General features: G+C 40.5%; 1 long non-coding RNA gene across 1 annotated transcript in view; it reads left to right on the forward strand.

Annotated features, from left to right (window-relative positions):
- The window catches only part of LOC103279402 (uncharacterized), a 206,049-nt gene that overhangs the window by 85,010 nt on the left and 102,093 nt on the right, over positions 1 to 18,946 (forward strand). The gene's annotated exons all lie outside the window — the stretch shown is intronic.

An 18,946-nucleotide genomic window follows, 5' to 3' on the forward strand; every position in this document is an offset into this window, starting at 1 on the left:
GGACTACATCGATAAAATGCATCACTCAGGGCTGGGAGGATGATAGGAAACGTGAGGAGAGTTTGGAGACTAAGCACTGTTTATTGTTTTTAAAACATCCAAGCCTTTCTCTGCCTTTTCAGACTTAAAAATAACATTAAAAGCGGACCAGCACATTAGCATTAAAAGGCCCTTCAAAAAACAAGCCGCTTATGGTAATAGCTAAGAAAGGTTTCCAAGCATGTGTGTTTGGAGACATTTAACCAGCTTCTAATTTACTTGTGTGTTTCTTGTTTCTTTAAAGTCTGGATACCATTAAATAGAAATGTTTTAAAGGATTTAATAGTAAGCAACTACTTACTTTGTGAATGTGTCGCCTATCATATGACTTTAGTTACTTTGTGTAATATGTGAATGTACACTCACCATCAACCGTTTTATTTTACCTTATTTTTGTGCCTTTGTTTTACTTCAGAAATGTATTGGCTGCCTTCTCACACAAGATGACTGGATTAATATACAATAGAAAAGAAAAACTGACAAGTAAAAGAAAAGAAAAAGAATAGGGGCTTTCTGATAGCAGATGTTACAATATTCCATGGAAATTTGTGGAAAAAAATTCCCCACTGAAACTGGGGAAAATAATGGGGCCGCAAAATGGAGGTTTTAATGACAGAATTTACACCCTTTCTTTAAATACAATTATTTTGATCATGAGATAATGCATTTGCATGCTTACCATGGTCCATACATATTCAGATTTTTTTTAAAAAAAGGTTCCATCCCTTTTGGATGTGAGATCCACGAACCAAGTCAGAAAAGGAAAACAAATCTAGAGTCCTGTTAGTAAATTAGGATGTTTTAAGTCTGGCTTCCAACATCACAGCTCACTTGTTCAGTTATTGCATAGGTCAAATTATCTGGCCATACAAAAACCACTACCACCACCTCTGACACAAAGGTCTCCCGCCAAATGTCAATTTCTGGGTTCTTTTTCAATCAGCTACTCTCCTGTAGCTGCAAGGGCATGATCTGGAAAGACATACCATGGACTGCTAGAGGTCCTTGTGGTGTATGTACAAGATATCCAGGTAACCAAAAATATATGGATGAATTGCTCACTCTTTGACAGCTCAGAAATTGTGTGTGTGTGTGTGTGTGTGATGGAGGGGTGGTATGTGGGGTCACTGCATGGCTTACAAAATGGGTTTTGTTTTGTTCTGCTCCAGAGACTCAGACACGGAGCAATTCAAACTACAAGAAAAGAGATTCCTTCTATACATTAGGAACCACTTCCTAATGGTGAGGTGTTTTCAACAATGGGGTATGATGTCTTGAAATATGGTGGCATCTCCTTTCTTGGAGGTTTATTAACTGAGGCTAGGTAGCCATGTGTTAGGAACAGTGCTGAATTTAGGACAAATGAGACCCTGTGCTAGTTGTTATAAGTCCTGTTACTTTGGCCCAGAAGGAGGTAGGTCCAGTAGGCCTGCTTTGTGGCACACTCCCATAACTATCAACTCTTTATGTCTGGAATTGCTCCGAAACAGAATACCTTCCAAATTAGAATTGCACCATATAAGCAAAATCCATCCAAAATAGGCTAGAAGATGGGTCACCCTGGCCACCTAAGCACAATGGTAAATTCAGCACTGATTGGGTGTGAATCATAGAGTTGGTAAAGACCACAATGGCCATCCAGTCCAACTGCCCGCCATGTAGGGAGTTGAGCTTGGATTGATTATATATTTCTGCAGGGCAGAATGTTGTTCTAGATTGCTCTTGTGCTCTCTACCAACTCTATGATTCTATAGCACCGTTATGGAGACACAGCCATGTCGGATATGTATATCTCCCAAAGCAGGATATCAGCCATGACACAAATCTTTAAAGAGGACAAAGATTCTTTAAAAAGTCTACTTTATATTTTATACTGTATTTAACTGTTTGTAATAGATTTTATATGCTGTTTGTTTTTAATGATGTGTCGGCATCAAATTGTTGCCAATTGTACGCGGTCCTGAGTCCCTTCGGGTGAGAAGGGCAGGATAGAAATATTGGAAATAAATAAATAAATAAATAAACAGTGTGTTAAAGTGCTGAGCTGCTGAACTTGTGGACCAAAAGGTGCCAGGTTCAAATCCCGGGAGAGGAATGAGCGCCTGCTGTTAGCCCCAGCTCCTGCCAACCTAGCAGTTCGAAAACATGCAAATGAGAGTAGATCAATAGGTACTGCTCTGGCGGGAAGGTAACGGAGCTCCATGCAGTCATGCCGGCCACACGACCTTGGAGATGTCTATGGACAACGCCGGCTTTTCGGCTTAGAAATGGAGATGAGCACCAACCCCCAGAGTCAGTCACAACTGGACTTAATGTCAGGGGAAACCTTTACCTTATCTAATACATGACTAAATAATATATACATCATATTGAAGTTGCTATCTATCTATTTATCTAAATAAACAAATAAACAGTGTGTTAAAGTGCTGAGCTGCTGAACTTGCAGACCAAAAGGTGCCAGGTTCAAATCCCGGGAGCGGAATGAGCGCCCGCTGTTAGCCCCAGCTCCTACCAACCTAGCAGTTCGAAAACATGCAAGAAAACAAGAATCTATCTACTTGTGGCTTGTGGAGTAACCCATTTAAGCATTTTGTCTCACGAGATGGAACCAACAGCAATGGTTTTGATTGCCATTCTGTGTTCCACAAGCTCAGGTGTCCATTCCTTACCATCCTCTGTGTCATGGCTATCAAGGAGATAGAACTGACAAAAAGGATAGGGCTGAGCCAGTCAGGGACCTTGAGGAAAAGGGCAAACATATTCGATTCATCTCATCTTTTTTTGCTATCATTCGTATGTTCTATTCCAGATGTAGACACCTAACCAGTCTTGATAAATTCTAATTCAAATTGACCTGCTTCATATGTCCCACGCTAATGTGTGAATTACAAATATGAAATAGAGCAGATAACTGTACAGGCACTCCCTGAAATACAAACATCTAACTTATAAACAACTCATAGTTAAGAAAGTTGGTGATAGAAATCTATCCCTCTGAAGGGAAATTCACTCTTGGAAGAATTATCATGGGGAAACGTTGTCTCCACTGAAGCTCTCTCACTAATCCTTGTTTCCACAACACATCATTTTTTTTTCAAAAACCAGTTCTCACAGGGACAGAAAGTGAGGTGAAATCTTCTGAACTGCAGCACAGACAGCAAAACAAACATCACTGGGGTGTTAACCCTTCCCAATGCTGTCCAAAGTGTGTGTGTGTGTGTGTGTGTGTGTGTAGGTAAAGGTTTCCCCCTGACGATAAGTCCAGTCGTGACCGACTCTGGGGTTGGTGCTCATCTCCATTTCTAAGCCGAAGAGCCGGCATTGTCCGTAGACACCTCCAAGGTCATGTGGCCGGCATGACTGCATGGAGCGCCGTTACCTTCCCGCCACAGATCTACTCACATTTGCATGTTTTTGAACTGCTAGGTTGGCAGGAGCTGGGGCTAACAGCGGGCGCTCATTCTGCTCCCGGGATTTGAACCTGGCACCTTTTGGTCTGCAAGTTCAGCAGCTCAGCACTTTAATGCACTGTGCCACCAGGAGCCCCTATGTGTGTATAGAGAGAGAGAGAGAGAGAGAGAGAGAGAGAGTTAAATTTTAAAAATGTTCCTGTTCTGACTTACAAACAAAATCAACTTAAGTACAACTCTACAGAACCTATCTTGTTCATAACTTGGGGGCTGCCTGTATTCCATCTTGTATACTGGAATTTACAGAGTTATGCCTGAATAATATTTTGATATAGTTTGTGACTCTGAAGAATTTCAACATATATTTTAACCTACGGATTTTCAGAAGAAATATATTTAGAAATGGACTTATAAGTGAAGATATATAAAATAGACGTGGAAATAGAAATGGGAAGTGGGGGACAGTCTATTTATCCCTTGTTATGTCCGTTGCTATCAGCATGGCCAGGTTGTAGTTCTAAAAGACAAGTTTACATCTTAGACTATATCAATATTGTGTCAAAAGGTCTTTTGGTAATTTTCTCCCAATTATTTTTTTCTATTCTGAGAGCTATTCTGTCAGTTAGCTGAGACCCAAATGGTTTTTGACTCCAGCCATTTCCCAAGTAAAAGGCCCCTCTGCCCTTGCTTGCTTGCTGGCAGAGACAAACTCGAGATGATTGGAACTTCACAAGCAAACCCTACCATGTTCCATGCAAATTCCCTAGCATTGCCTCCAGCATGAAACATAAATAAAGATGCCCCTATCTCCCCAGCCCCAAACAGCAATGCTCTTTATAAGATGGAAGTGCAAGCACTAATAAAATATATGGTTTAATTAACTAAACTTATGCTGCAGTATAGACTACAAGTAGATGATTTACTGAGTGTTATCCTCTTCAGGACAGAATAATGTAAACAGCATAATTAAAAGTTGATGAGAAGTATATTTATTGAGTGCAAAGGATGAACAGACACTTAGATTTATGGTACACAAAGTGTACCTTTAGTTTACAATATTATTAACGTTTTAAAGTCCAAAGCTTGCACATAATGAATTCAGAATGCTCTGTTCCATGTAGAGATTATTACAGTAGTGCTAATGCCTCACACTTTGGATAGTAAATTACATCCTCAGACACATCCTAATGCAATATGATCTATTATGATCAAGTGATTACTTTCATTGGGACTTCTATGTTACAGTGTATCAAATTGTCTATACAGTCACGTGGAAGAGATTAAAGGCCATTTATTTATCTGTGACGTGGGTTTCAGGGCTATTCATCATGGATGAAGCACAAAATGAATATCCACTGTATCATTTTAGTTAATTTGTAGATTCATCCTAGTTACCACAGCCCCTTCAAAAATAAAACAGAACTATGACTTGCACTGGTGTGTTTCAATCACATTTGATCTTCTTTACTTGCTGAAGTGTATGTGTATATGTATTCTTCTAGCACACCTAAATTATAATTTGGGTATGACATGTGAAATAGCCCTTTTTATCATTATATCAGTTATTATGTGAAGGAGCTTCTGTTGTCCCTTATGAGGTCCTATCTATCTATTTATTTATTTATTTATTTATTTATAGTATTTATATTCCGCCCTTCTCACCCTGGAGGGGACTCAGGGTAGATCACATTACACATATAAGGCAAACATTCAATGCCTTTAACATAGAACAAAGACAAGACAAACATAGGCTCTGAGCTGGCCTCGAACTCATGACCTCTTGGTCAGAGTAATTTGTTACAGCTGGCTGCAGCTGGCTGGCTGCTTACCAGCCTGCGCCACAGCCCGGGCCTATGTCAAAATGAAGATCCCTTTTATGCACCCCACCCCCCAGGAATCTAAACAAAAAGGCTTATTCTTAACTAGAATTTTGTAGGCACTACTGTCAACTAAGTGCCTCTTCAGACAGGTAGGAAGAAAATGTGAGACAGTGGAGGCAATAGTCTTATTCTGTTCCATCAAGGTCCATCTTCTGCGAGCCCACATCCTTTCCCTCTTCAGGTCTGTCTTTGCCCTATGTTCCACAGAGAGTTTTAATGTTTTAAATGTGTTTAATACATATAAATAAAATACCAGAATGACAGCATCTGATCTGAAGATTGAGAAGGAACAAAGAGTCTTAGTGGGGCTGCTTTTGAAGATAGTTCAGAAGCTTCAACTGGTTCGGAGATCAGCAGCCAGGTTACTAACAGAAGCTCCATACAAGGAGAGAACAACTCTCATGTTGTGGCAGCTCCATTGACTTCCGGTCTGCTTCTGGGCAAAATACAAAGTGCTGGTCATCTTCTATATATATAAAAGAGTGATGGAATCCTGGCGACCGCCAAAACAACAAAATTAAACACCCCACAACTTCGAAAATTGACAACACAACCCATCATCCACGCCTCTAGGTTGATACAACAAAAAGAAAAAATAAATAAAGACCTAATTAGAGAGAGAGGAATAATTGTTTTTATCCAATTGCTGCCAGTTAGAAGGCTATGCTCCGCCCACTTGGTCTCCTAGCAACCCACTCACCCAGGGGACAGGCAGAGTTAGGCCTCACTTAGGCTTCTTCCGCACTGCCTATAAAATACAGATTATCAGATTTTAACTGGATTATATGGCAGTGTAGACTCGAGGCCCTTCCACACAGCTATATAACCTATATAATCTTATATTATCTGCTTTAACTGGATTATCTGGACTCCACACCTTTACCCTTTACGTTAACTACCACCAATTCCTCAATACTTTATTTGCCATACCACCATACTTCACCACAGCAACGCGTGGCCAGGCACAGCTAGTTACCTATAAAGCCCTAAACGGTTCGGAACCTGCTTATCTACGCGATCGCTTCCTCCCCTATGAAGCCACACAGGCCCTAAGATCTTCCGGGGAGACCCTTCTCTCGCTCCCACCTCTGTCTCAAGCACGGTTGATGGGGACGAGAGATAGGGCCTTCTCGATAGTGGCTCCCTGACTCTGGAACTTGCTCCCCAGGGAGCTTAGACGGGCTCCTTCATTGTCCACCTTCCGCTGGAGTCTGAAAACATGGATGTTCTGGTGCACTTTTGAGTGAAGAGACCACCAGCCATGTATCTTGTTTTCAAACTGTGCTGCACTTTAATATTGCCCCCCCCTTTTATAGGTTTTAGTGTTTTAATGCGATCGGTTTATCATCCTCCCCCGCCCGTCTCTATTTTACTCATGAACTTTACTCAGAGTTTTGCATGAATCACCCTCTGTACATAGCAATTGATGTATTGGTTTTAATAACTGTCATGTTATGTTGTTGTATAACTATGTCATTATATTGTGTTTTAAATTTATGGACTGTTTTTCTTATGTAAGCTGCCCGAGTCCCTTCAGGGAGATGGAGGCGGGGTACAAGAATAAGGTTGTTGTTGTTGTTGTTGTTGTTTTATTATGACACAGCAAACAAGATAGATATGCTGGATTTTGTATCACAAAATCGCAAGTCGAACACTTCCCAAGTGTCTAGGACTGTGTGATGTATTTTCAGATGATGCGTGCAGATCCCAGCAGGGTGGCCTTTTGCAGTTGGCAGATTGTAATTTTGTCAATGTTTCCAAATGCCGGCTGAGATCTTTTGGCATGGCACCCAATGTGCCTATCACCACTGGGACCACCTGCATTGGTTTCAGCCAGAGTCTTTGAAGTTCAGTCTTGAGGTCCTGATAGCAGCTGAGTTTTTCCTGTTGTTTTTCATCAATGCGACTGTCACCTGGGATGGCAACATCAATGATCCAAACCTCTTTCTTTTCCACAACTGTGATGTCTGGTGTGTTGTGTTCCAGAACTTTGTCAGTCTGGATTTGGAAGTCCCACAGTATCTTTGCGTACTCATTCTCCAATACTTTTGCAGGTTTGTGATCCCACCAGTTCTTTACTGCAGGGAGGTGGTACTATTATTATTATTATTATTATTATTATTATTATTATTATTATTATTATTATTATTATTATTGTATACTGCTACTATATACCCTGTCAGCCCAGTTAACATCACTGGCTACATAATTAACTTACATATTTAATTAATCTTCATTGGCTTTTGTAAATTGATATGGATGTTTGATGTTCATGTTTAAAATTAGATATAATTTATCTAATGGGTTATGTTTTATTTAACTTTAGGTGTCATGTTATAATGTGTTTTAAAATGTTGGGTTATTTGGTGTTATTATGTTTTTATTTGCTGTTGTACTGAGGCATTGAATTTTTGCCTTTTTGTTTGTTGGAATCCACCCTGAGTCCCCTCAGGGAGATAGAACATAATATAAATAAAGTCTTATTATTATTATTATTATTATTATTAGTAGTAGTAGTAGTAGTAGTAGTATTAGTATTTACATTCAGGAGAGCGCTAGCTATTTCCATTTGAAAATGTATCATTCCCACATTACCTATTTTTAAAGGGGGGGGGGAGCCTGAAAATTATATGAAATACTACAATATGGGGGGGCTGAGTGTGTGATTTTTCCATGCATCCATGCAAAGTACTTAAGTATATTGCATGTGGCAGTTGTATAAGGAGCCTCCGGTGGCCTAGGGGATAAATGCCTTGTGACTTGAAGGTTGGGTTGCTGACCTGAAAGCTGCCAGGTTCGAATCCCACCCGGGAAGAGCGTGGATGAGCTCCCTCTTTCAGCTCCAGCTCCAAGCGGGGACATGAGAGAAGCCTCCCACAAAACATCAAAAACATCTGGGTGTCCCCTGGGCAACGTCCTTGCAGACGACCAATTATCTCACTCCAGAAGCAACTCTGGTTACTCCTGACACAAAAAAAGTTGTATAGTTCACTGTGGTGTTTCAGTACAGATGATGGGAAAAGGGAGTCTTGTAGGGAGGTCTGTGCAGAAACATGATAATCAGATATAGAGAGGGAAGCCAGAGAGTTGTTTTCTCAATTTCTCAAAGGTGCAAAAGCAAACAGCAACATGTTAGTAATGAGTATCACAATGTAATTACTTCCTCTACTGTGGTAAATATGGCAATTAATAATCTTTTGAGTGATCACTGTAACATAATAACATAATTCTGGAAGAATGTCAAGCATGGTGTAGTGTGACAATGTTAGGAGCCTGTGTTTAGGACCTGCCATGCTTTGCGATTGTGATGCTTTATTGTTATATCCATAATGTTACTATCCATAACATATTGAAAGTGTTCATTGTAAGCAATAGACATTTACCATAGCTTGGTGCTTATAGCCCTTGTGCTGATAGGAATTGGAATATAGTTAGATAATGACTAGCTACAATTAACAGTTATTTGGGGACAAGTACTGCTTATAGCAGTAACCAGACACTGGAATTTCTGTCTAGCAGTAACTAGACACTGGAGTAGTGAATTGAGTTTACCCGAAAAGATGGAACTCCTGGACCCCTTAACTGTTCTCATGTGAACCAAGAACATAGAGTGGTGATGTAATACCTATTGAGTAATGACGGATAGCCCTTAAATCAGTTTGGTGTACGCATATCAAATATTGGAATGTCTAGCTTATAAATGATGTGTTCATGCAGCAATCTACAGTTCCGACAAAAATAGCATGTAATAAGATGTACTGTGCTGTCAATAAGGTTCTTCCATTTTCAAACTAGGCTTATTTTGGAGATAGATTAGGTCTGCAGCTGACAGACATCTCTCTTGAATCCTGAATGGATTAAAATGGAATTTAATATGGTTTGCACATTGAGGACATTATTATATACAGTGAAACTTCTACTTATGAGTGTTTTGAGTTAAGAGCCATTGCTCAGTTTCACTCTGATATGAGCAATTTTTTGAGTTGAAAGCTAGCATCAGAGGAAGTGCTAGTGAGAAGACACAGGGTTTTAGGGCTTCAAAGGAGCAGCCTCCGTGCCTCGTGCCTTGTCTGCTTTGGGAGATTGCCATCTGCTTTGCTCTTGTCTGCTCTGAGGAACTTTGGGTTACCTGATTTTGTGTGGGTTTTATTCCTGGTATGTTTGGCTTCATGGGGGGGGGGGGGGGGTGAGAGAGAGAGAGAGAGAGAGAGAGAGAGAGAGAGAGAGAGAGAGAGAGAGAGAGAGAGCAAGAAAGGGAGAGAGAGGCTGGAATGAGTCCAGTATGAAGAAAATGAAGCTTTTGCCTCTTCACTTTGTACTTTGTGCTTCTTCCCAAAACTTTTTTGCTTCTACCATTTTGAAGTTGATCTTTCTTTTTTTTTTATTGTTCCACGTGAATGTGCAGTTACACTGGCCAACACACGTTTTGTTGCTTCAGATGTGCTTCCTTGCCACAACTTTGTGCTTCTACCATTTTAAAGTTGATATTTCTTTTTTATTGTTCCATATAAATGTGCATTTATACATTATTTGTAAATTACATTTTCTTGTCTAAAAACACATAAAAGGAGGTATTTTTTTGGGGGGGGGGCGCAAAACAGATTAATAGTATTGCAATGAGAATTTGCTTTGAGATAAGAGCATATAATCCATGGAATGGATTAAACTCTTAAGTCAAGATATCACTATATGTGAATTTTCTGCTGTATTCCCACATCCTTATAAAAGCAGAGGTGGGAGATACAGGGTAGCTTGTAACATGAAATATGACATCATGCTTCTTAAATATGGTGACCTGCTATTTGTGTGTGTGGTAAAACATCTTATAAAAGTTAAAAAAGAATTAAATATCTATCATATATATATATATATATATATATATATATATATATATATATATATAAAAGAGTGATGGTATCACGGCAGCGGACAAAACAACAAAAGTAAACACCCCACAACCTTGAAAATTGACAACACAACCCCTCATCCATACCTCTAGGTTGATACAACAAAAAGAAAAGAAAAATAAAGTCCTAATTAGAGGGAGAGGAATAATTGTTTTTATCCAATTGCTGCCAGTTAGAAGGCTAAGCTCCGCTCACTTGATCTCCTAGCAACCCATTCAGCCCAGGGGACCCTTTAACTTAACTACCACCAATTCCTCAATACTTTATTTCCCATACCACCATACTTCGCCACAGCAACGCGTGGCCGGGCACAGCTAGTGTGTGTGTGTGTGTGTATATATGATTAAAATGGTTAAACCTATTTCTTTAAACCTTAAATTTTGGTGAAAGATTAAAAACATAGCAAACCACATTATAAACATATTACTGCTCTACAATTAAAATTCAAAAACCTACTTGGACATCTTCATCTGCCAGCAGAAAGAGTGCAAAGGAGCCAACCAGACTTCCCATGCAAGGCTGTTCCACAGTATAGGAGCAACCATGTAGAAGGCTATGTTCTGAGTCCTCACAAACAGCAACTGCAAAGGAGGTAGAATTGGGAAAAAGGAAATCTTAAATCTTGCACTGACCTATATGAAGAGATAAGGTATTTTAAATAGTTGGTCCAGGCTGTGTACGACTTTAAAAAAAAACGCACTTTTAATTATGTCCAGAAATGGACCATTGGCTTATGTAGCTGTTTCAGTAGGGGAGCCACATGATCCCTGTAACCAGTCCCAGTTAATGTCCTGGAACTGCTGAAATTGCAAAACGGTTTCCAAGGGCAGCCTCACATAGAATATATTTAAGCAGTCCAAGCAAGTTACGAGGCCCATTTAACCATACTTTGATCTCATTTCTCAAGGAATGGGTGCATGTGATGCATTAGTTTTAACTGTGCAAATATACCAGCCACAACTGAAACCCGGGCATCCTGACTCAGAGTCCATGATTATACCAAAGCTGTGAACCTGAGATTTCAGAAGAAGTGTAATCCCATCCAGCACAAGCAGAATAATGCTCTCTGGTCTGCTTTGTGACTAACCAGAAGCATCTCTATCTTGTCCAGATGTTTCGGCTTGTTCACCTTTTTCCAGTGGATTATTGACAGGAGCCCCGGTGGCGATGTGTTAAAGCACTGAGCTGCTGAACTTGCAGACCGAAAGGTCCAAGGTTCAAATCCCGGGAGCGGCGTGAGCGCCCGCTGTTAGCTCCAGCTTCTGCCAACCTAGCAGTTCGAAAACATGCCAATGTGAGTAGATCAATAGGTACCGCTCCGGCGGGAAGGTAACATGACCTTGGAGGTGTCTACGGACGATGCCAGCTCTTCGGCTTAGAAATGGAGATGAGCACCAACCCCCAGAGTCAGATATGACTGGACTTAACATCAGGGGAAACCTTTACCTTTACCTTTTATTGACAGAAGACAATGGTTCATTTGAATTTGATGGAATTGTAAAAGTTAAACTGAGTGTCTTCAATGTAACCTAGAACATGACATCTCCCAACAGTTTTATGTGAATATAAACATCATGAGGGACAGAATCAAACCTTAAGAGAAACCACAAGATAATAACCAGGTTGTCGAATAGGCATCTCCTTGTACCACCTTTTGAGTATGCCCCTCCAGAAAGACTGTAGAAAGACGACCGGTTTGGTGTTAATGCAGTTTTTTTATCTGGAAAAATATACATCCAAATAGTTCATATGTTCTTGTGTTTATCTCTTTGTTTGCCTCACATGTATTATGAATATGAAAATAAAGTTGATAACACACAATGCAAAGAAAAGCTCCTTCAATGTCCTAGTGAAATGAATGTGAACTGCCAAAAGCACAGTAGTTTGTGCACAAAATGGCATATAAAATATGAGCTCCTATTCATTACTCGGTTCATTACACGTTTTAGTGCTTATTAAATCATTGTTAAATGATTTAATTTGTATTTGAAAAAGTGGAGAGTAGAGATTAAAGGGATAAAATGCTGAGCTTTCTGTTTAGGTAGTAGCTGTACAGACTAAATGTTTGAATCTTGAAAATTAATATGTCTGTCTCTTGTGTGCGTTAGTCTCAATCAGACACCACATTACACAGCCAGGGTTATTTTTGCTTAATTGGAAAGGACTTCTCTAGAGAAAACTAGGATTGAGCCACAGAGAAAATAAATCAGCTATATACTGGTCCCTTCAGGTCAACAAACATTTTTTCTGTTAGAAGAGAATACAGTGCATGTTAACCAACTGTAGTTCAAGAACATGAAAATAATGGAGAAAACAAGAAAGCTTTATTTTGTTTTCTTCTGTATAGAGAGGTGATTCTTCTCTAATTTTATCCTTAAAGCAATGAATAATTTTAGAAATTTCCTTCCCAATGTTCACAATCTTCACAAACTGTGCAGGTTGGGGCATATTCACCACAAAATTTGTATGTCATCGTTTTGTACAGGAAATTATACTTACCCAGAAATATTGTTTTCTTTGCCAAAATGCAATTTCCTGTACAGAAAACCCTATAGTTGAAAACTTGTTTTGTGTAAATTTGCACATTATTATTTGCATAGAAAACACTTTCTGCTTTTGTGGTGCAAAGAAATACTGTATGCAGCAAAGTCCAATACTGCGAAAGTTTTTGCCAATTTCAGAATTCTCTGTATCACCAGGTTGTTGTATGTTTTCTGAGCTGTATGGCCATGTCCCAGAAGTATTCTCTCCTGACGTTTTGCCCACATCTATGGCAGGCATCCTCAGAGGTTGTGAGGTTACCTCGCAACCTCTGAGGATGCCTGCCATAGATGTGGGCAAAATGTCAGGAGAGAATACTTCTGGAACATGGCCATGCAGCCTGAAAAACATACAACAACCCTGTGATCTCGGCTATGAAAGCCTTCGACAACACATCTCTGTATCACTGTTTCCTGAAAATTGAGAAACATATTTTCAATGACTTTTTAAAATATATATTCATTTTACTCTACTTCCATAAAATTGACTTGCTGCCAGTCCCATATGTGAGGAGGAAAAATATAATATTGTGTTTGGGGATATTGTTGTAGTAGACGAAAATCTACGTTCTGTACTTTGGCAACCAGTGGAGTAGAATTTGGAGTTCTTACAACTGTTTTGTCCCACTCCCTGTATCATCCATCATAATGATTGACATTTTGTCATATTATTGAAGATAAAATGTATTCTTGCATATAAACTTAAACAAAATGAGGCAAATACATTCCCTGGAGGCATCTCAAAGTCAGTTTATGATGATTTTATGAAGATATGAATGTTTTTGGACATGGCATTTTCTTGTCAGTTTCTTATTATCAGTTAGTGGCAGCTGAGTGTGTTAGTTCTAATAAGCATTATATGTGTATTTGATGCAAAAGCTTTAAAAGTCAGGCACTTATTTTATCTTTCACTGCTCCCATCATTGGGACCACCAGCAGACGTGTGATCACAGGCAACTAAAACCAGGACAACTATCAATTGAGCCCAATTTCCTTCTGGGGTTAGATGATATTCACAATTAACTAATTCCAAAGAAAACATCAAACATTTATGTCCTCTCTCATGTGGCCAGCATGACTGCATGGAGCGCCGTTACCTTCCCGCCGGAGCGGTACCTATTGACAGAGCCGGCCCTAGGTATTTTTCAAGTGTAGGCGAACAGAATTTTGGGCCCCCCCCCCCAAACCAATCACTGAAAAATAAAAGCGTTGGATAAGCAAAAATGTTGGATAATAAGGAAGTATAAAGGAAAAGCCTATAAAACATCAAATTACATTATGATTTTAAAAATTAAGCACCAAAACATCATGTTTTACAACAAATCAATAGAAAAAGCAGTTCAATACATGGTAATGTTATGTAGGAATTACTATATTTGCGAATTCAGCACTAAACATTGAACAGGGATATAGGGCAGTGTGGACTTAGATAACCCAGATAGCCCTCAGTATTAAAAAAAACCCTCTAAAATCAGGACAATAAATAAAGAACAACACTCTGAAAACAGAAGAAATCCAGACAGTAAACAATCAGGGACAGCTAACTCCTCCCAAAAAAAGATTCTCCCAGGCAAGAAGAAGCCAGGTCTTGAAGCCACAGGGCCATTAAATGCTAGTCAAGGTGATTAATTACAACATTCACACCTGCTTCAAAGAAAAGTTCTTTCTCCCACCCTGGACCTTCTACAGATATATAAACCCCACATACCTAGCTTCCAAGTTCCTACAGACCTCACAATCTCTGAAGGCCCCAAAGGTGGGCTTGCGTGGTGCGAAGGTGGGTCTGCGCTGGCCGGAAGGCCCAGCGTGGCCGCTGGAAGGCCCGAAAGAGAAGGAGGTGGAGAGTGGTGCCCTCCTCCCAGGACGATGGTGCCCCCGGGACGATGGCGCCACAGGCAAATGCCTATTTCGCCTTATGGTTGGACCACCTCTGCCTATTGATCTACTCACATTGGCATGTTTTTGAACTGCTAGATTGGCAGGAGCTAGAACTAACAGCGGGCGCTCAAGCTGCTCCCGGGATTTGAACCTGGGATCTTTCGGTCTGCAAGTTCAGCAGCTCAGCACTTTAACGCACTTCGTTAGGATCCCATATGTTTGGGAGTACACATAAAAAATCAAGGTGAAATATTATTTATTTATTTATTTACAGCATTTATATTCCTCCTTTCTCACCCTGAAGGGGACTCAGGTGGATCACATTACACATATAGGCAAAAATTTAATGCCTTTTAACATAGAACAAAGACAAGACAAACATAGGCTCCGAGCGAGCCTCGAACTCATGACCTCCTGGTCAGAGTGATTCATTGCAGCTGGTTGCAGCTGGCTTGCTCTCCTGCCTGCGCCACAGCCCGACACCTATGATTAATTCTCAAGGTTGGCAACTGGAGAAGCCTCAGAGCCTTTGTGTTTGGTCCATAATGTAGTCCCTGAGCACAATGGCTATATACACCTCATGAATTTTTGCTCTTTCCCATAACCTAAGATGTAGTTAAAGAGTATGATCAGTATTATAAGTTTCTTTTAATATGCACATTAGCCACTCATTTCCATCACACACCAAGAATGAGAATAAGTTCTGTGTGAATTAGGATTGTGCAAGAATTCGGTTTGGTCTGTTCCCTTCAGCCAGTCTGGCTTGTTCGGCTGGCCGTAACAGTAAGAGCTCAGCCACCTTTTTTTTTTTTTTGGGCCAAAATGGGCCATGTGGCATTCGGTCATGGCTCCTCCTCTCCTATTCAGCATCATGCAGCGTGCAAAGAGGCTGCTGCATGCTTTCACGGGGTTTCCCTGTGAGCCCTGCCTGTTGGGCCAATCAGAATAGGAGAACACTGTGACCCAGGCTCCAAAGAAAGAAAGAAAGAAGAAAAGGAGCCCAGAAAGGGTGCTTCTTTAACCCTATTCCTCAAACTCAAGCTCCTTTGAAAAGAAGAAAGGAAAGGGTCCCAGGAACGGAAAGGGGATTCTTGAAAGTTCAGGTATGGAGAACCTAGAGTAGTCAATTTCATTCTTCAAGTATATAATTTCAATGTGTCATTATCAATGACGGAGTGGACCTACAGGGAATACATACGAGTGGCTAGAAACACTTGTACAGGATAAAAATTACAAATTACAAAGTATAGTAAAAGCATTGAAGACAGGAGCATGTATACTCACAGAAACTCTCCTACATAAACTCTCCTACAGAGGTGCTCTGCTACTGGTTTGATTCCTTAGGCAAGCACAGGAGAAGCAGGTAGCACTCACTGTATATAGGGAGAATTTTAAAGGGGCCCAGTATGGATATAGGTGTATATCAGCCATTTGAAAGAACCCCATTGCCACCAGGAGCCCCGGTGGCGTAGTGGATTAAAGCCTTGTGACTTGAAGTTTGGATTGCTGACCTGAAGGCTGCCAGGTTCGAATCCAACCCAGGGAGAGTGCGGATGAGCTCCCTCTATCAGCTCCAGCTCCATGCGGGGACATGAGAGAAGCCTCCTACAAGGATGGTAAAAACATAAAAAAAAAAATCCGGGCATCCCCTGGGCAACATCCTTGCAGACGACCAATTCTCTCACACCAGAAGTGACTTGCAGTTTCTCAAGTCACTCCTGACACACACAACCCCCCCCCCCCCCAATTGGCTGGATCTTCCTGGATCTTTCAGCTGCCTAGCCAAAATCAGATTTTTCTATTATCCAATTTTCAGGTTTCCGAAAACAGATCTGGGTACCCGACAAAATCTGGATACCAAAAACGGGTCACCTTTCAGCTGAATTGCATAAGCCTAGTGTGAATGCCTCTTGTGCTATTTATTTCAGGGAAAAGAGATGAAAGGTCCCTTTGCCTCTGCCACAAGTTGTGTGGGAGTCAATCAATGGATAAAGCCAAATTCCTTGGCCTTTCAGCTTTTAGTCACAAAAGTGCTACCTCCTCCATCCCTCCCTCCCAATGTGGCTGATTAGTATTTTAGATATTAATCTCACTACTTCACATAAAGATTTCCCACATGGCTGTCTTCTGGCTTCTTTAGGAAACTTTTATTTCCTTTTCACTCTGTTTTAAGGACACCTTGGGAAGCCTTTGAGGAAAAGGGTAAGTGTGTCCCCTTTTGTATTTTCCAGGCAAGCTTCACCAGCTTTACTCTTAACAGATGGTAGTCTACCACATTTTTTTCCTCCTGCCTCTGATGTTAAGTATGATTTACAGGCCTGAGTTATTATTTATCATTATTCATTTCCTGTCACCAGTGCATTGAAGGTTAATAGAAATGCCAGCATGCTCACTGATTTACTTAGTAAAATATTTGTTCCAAGGTTTTAGGTCAGATGATTGGTGTCTGGGAGAGCTTCAGGTTTATGCATTATGAAAAGCAAGCTGACTTGACCTTGAGCCACCAATACTGGCACTATATATTACTTTAACAGAGTGACCTTCACAGACCCAAGACACTCAAGATGTATTCGGCCCATGCTTTTTCCATCTGTATTGGCTGCCAACATTGTATACATAAGCAGCTGAACTTATGGCATGTAAGCCAATACTGACTTTCTCACCTAACCGATCTGAGCAGGGTGATACAGTACTTTGTATTTTCTTACAAACTATCCAATAATTTTAGATTCTCTTATGCACCGAGACTAAAAAAAATGCTTTGGAATAATTCTGACTCATTCATCAAACAAGGATGATCTATGTAGCAGATTGGAAAGGGGAGATCTCACTTTGAAATTCACTTTGCCACAGCTGTATATCATGTCTAATGCTAGTGGGGCAGCCAAGAACACAGCTGGGGATGTACCTCAATCTTTGGAGAAAGCTTCTCAACTCAGCTGGATAATATTTCCACCTTCTATTAAGTGCAAATTTACTACTGTATAGCTGTGTAACTCCTGTGCATTTTCCTGGAGACAACAATGCAAGCAGACCAACACATTATAAACCAATGAAGACAGTCAATTTTTTAAAAAATAATTCTCCTTGTATTGCTACTCTTTGCAAACCAGTGTTGTGTGTGCACGCGCATGAGATTGAGAGAGAGAGAGCACATAAATTTGTGTGTTAATATGAAAATTCCATAAAGGATACAATATTTTAGCTGGAGATGAATTAACTTTTCAAAAATCAATGGGTTTTTTCCCAACTATGCCAGTGGTTCTCAATGTGGGGTCCCCAGATGTTTTTGGCCTACAACTCTCAGAAATCCTAGCCAGTTTACCAGCTGTCAAGATTTCTGGGAGTTGAAGACCAAAAACATCTGTGGACCCCAGGTTGGGAATCACTGAACTATGCTTTGAAAAATGTTGAGGTTTCCAAGAAGCTTCCTCGAAGATCAAAAAGAGGATTCAAACCCTCTTAAAGACACTTTTCACAGTCCCACTCTACAATGCGTAGTCTTAGGGTTTAATGCTTTGGTAGCAGGCCTTGCCTCACACAATGTCTGCAGTGAGACTTGAGAAGCCTGCCTAAGGTTTTCAGAGAAATTGTATCCTGAAAGATAATCCCAGACCTAAGGTAGCTGATAGGAATTATATAAAAATGTGTAAGGTCCCAGGTTCAAACCCCGGGAGCGGCGTGAGTGGCCGCTGTTAGCTCCAGCTCCTGCCAACCTAGCATTTCAAAAACATGCCAATGTGAGTAGATCAATAGGTACCACTCGGGCGGGAAGGTAATGGCGCTCCATGCAGTCATGCCGGCTACATGACCTTGGAGGTGTCTACGGACAACGCCGGCTCTTCGGCTTAGAAATGGAGATGAGCACCACACCCCAGAGTCAGACATGACTGGACTTAATGTCAGGGGACATGAGAGAAGCCTCCCACAAGGATGGTAAAACATCAAAACATCCGGGTGTCCCCTGGGCAATGTCCTTGCAGACGGCCAATTTTCTCACTCCATAAGCAACTCCGGTTGCTCCTGACACGAAAAATAATATATATATATATACAGTAGAGTCTCACTTATCCAAGCTAAACGGGCTGGCAGAAGCTTGGATAAGCGAATATCTTGGATAATAAGAAGAGGGTTTTAAGGAAAAGCCTATTAAACATCAAATTAGGTTATGATTTTACAAATTAAGCACCAAAACATCATGTTTAACAACAAATTTGACAGAAAAAGTAGTTCAATACGCAATAATGCTATGTAGTAATTACTGTATTTATGAATTTAGCACCAAAATATCA

The sequence above is a fragment of the Anolis carolinensis genome, chromosome 3 (genome assembly GCF_035594765.1).
Source record: "Anolis carolinensis isolate JA03-04 chromosome 3, rAnoCar3.1.pri, whole genome shotgun sequence".
NCBI lineage: Eukaryota > Metazoa > Chordata > Lepidosauria > Squamata > Dactyloidae > Anolis > Anolis carolinensis.